This window comes from Odontomachus brunneus, unplaced genomic scaffold, assembly GCF_010583005.1.
Source record: "Odontomachus brunneus isolate Ranch 3 - 2012 unplaced genomic scaffold, Obru_v1 Obru_scaffold_432, whole genome shotgun sequence".
In the NCBI taxonomy this organism is placed as follows: domain Eukaryota; kingdom Metazoa; phylum Arthropoda; class Insecta; order Hymenoptera; family Formicidae; genus Odontomachus; species Odontomachus brunneus.
The window spans coordinates 25245-27629 of record NW_022639882.1 but is presented as its reverse complement, the minus strand read 5'-3'; positions in this window follow the sequence as shown (position 1 = coordinate 27629).

Below are 2385 nucleotides of genomic sequence, written 5' to 3'. Positions count from 1 at the left end.
GGCATCCATTTTGACAGGGACATGGGAGTATCCTCCCATTGTAGATACTTGAGCGACAAGGTCGGGTCGCTCTTTAGTAAATTAGCTAGGATGGCGGGATGTCGGTGGGGATTGCGCTTCAGTGCGCTCTCCGCGATTTACCAGGGCGTGTTCGCGCCGACGGTGGCTTACGCCGCTGCCGGGTGGGCCGACCTGTGCGCGGGGGGTGACTTGAAGGTCCTAAGGTCCCTGCAGCGCCGAGCGCTCATCTCGACGACCGCTGCGTACCGCACGGCGTCGACGGAGTCGCTCTGCGTGGTTGCTGGCGCGATCCCCGTCGACATCCTTCTCGGCGAATACTCGGCGCGGTATATGGCAAGGAAAGAGATGGATGCCAGGTTAGGTAATGTAGTAGTCCCGTTCACCGGGAATCTTAAAGAGACCCCAAGCTTGTGGGTCACCTAGCTTTTGCGGCTGACCTAAAATTTAAAGACCTTGAGGTAGACATTCACGCCTTTAAGGACCTGGGAGAATATAGGAGGAAAGTTGGAAACTTCTACTATAAGGGCTCTAAAAAAATCTCGATTGAAGATATAAACAGGAGGGCAAGTTCTATACTGTCAAAGAGGAATCCGGATTGTATCATCTTCACGGATGGTTCCCTGTCTTCTGGCGGGGCGGCAGGCTTTGGGATTTTCTCCGAAGACCTTGGTCTATCTGCAGCGATCCCGTATTCCTTTTCAGATTCTATTTTAAATGTTGAGGCCTCGGCTATTATTAAGGCCGTTGATTGCGTGTTATCCTCAGACAAAAGAAATATCATTTGCACGGATTCCAAAAGTACGCTTATTGGCTTGCTCAACGTCTCATCGAAAAGGAGACTCAATCCGCTCTTTTTAAAAATTATTGATAAGATTGGCAAGGCTAAGGACACAGGCATCAGGGTGTCCCTGATGTGGGTCCCTGCCTACTGCGGTATACGCGGAAACGAAGAGGCTGATAAACTTGCCAAACTAGCCGCGGAAAATTCTTCTATTAAAATCAGGAAAGGAATCTTCTTTGGTGATGTTATTTCTACTCTCAGGGCAGAGTTCACGAAGTTGGCTCACGACCTTTTGGAGGTACAATTTGAATCTAAAGGTACTAGATACAGGAAAGAAATTACCAATCTGGCCGTCAGGCCTTGGTTCTGCACCCTTAAGTTTATTAAGAGGGACGTAATATCGTTGATGGCGAGACTGAGATCGCACTACGTAAGATCTAGTCCACATCTCCTGGAGAAAAATTTAGTTACAGACCCGAGTTGCGTATGTGGAGCAGAGCTTAATTCCCTGCATCATATTCTGTTCGTATGCCTATTACACTTGGAAAAAAGCGGTCTTCTTATCACGCAATTATATAATTGTGGTTTCTCGCAGAGTGATAACCTTCATTCTCTTGCTTTTAATGCAAGCAACTTTAAGTTGTTTAATTATATTATTAAATTCACTAGGAGTGTGAGTTATTCTATCTGAACGCAATATGGTTGTCCAGATTATATATGAAGCATCTAGCTGTGCAATAACGTAGGGCCCCTTAAATCAAGGTGTGCTCAGCCAACAATTGAAGTCTGAAGTCTGAAGTTTCTTAACGTATTCCCGTTTGGTCAACGAATGTGACTGGTAGTGATTTTCGTGTGATCTCATCATATCATCCTTGTTTTCACAACGACTTGATTATTCTTACTTTCATTTTTGATTTTGCTAACTCTCCCTCGAATATATATTCTGCATTCCAACTTTCCTATCTCCTAGTTGTCCCTCTGATTAGGAAGGCCGTCTCAGGCTTTCAAGTTTTCCGGCAAGGCCTTAGATCCCCCATACTGTCCGGCAAGGAAGTGACGCAGTATTCACCATGGAAAGTTTTGAAGTGGAAGGGACACCTGTTGGTAGCAAAGATTTTGAAATCTTACAGGATATGGAAAAAACAGATAATTTAATAATGATGGATCAGGATAACTCTCAAAACTGTAAATCAAAGCATTTCGAGATACCACTCAGATACAAAGAGCTTTTAAATAATACATATAACTCGAAGCACAAAGGACCATACGAAGTAATAATAGAAAGATTACATATTGCAAATAATACGGAGAAAGTTAATAAGATTAACTTGGGCAAAAAGTTGAACAGTTTTCATATATTTGGATACTCGCTCAGGATCTTAAACACTTAGGGTCAAGTAAAATTTTCGGTGTTTTTCCCATTTGCCGAAAATGCAAATCGATTGGTCAAATTAATGCTTGATAATGCTGACAAAATATATCAAGACCGGATTTGGATAGCGTACAAAGCAAACTAAAGTCTTTCGAAGTCTACTTACTAAGGACATAAATTCGTCTGAATCGGATCAGGAGATTCTGGACAA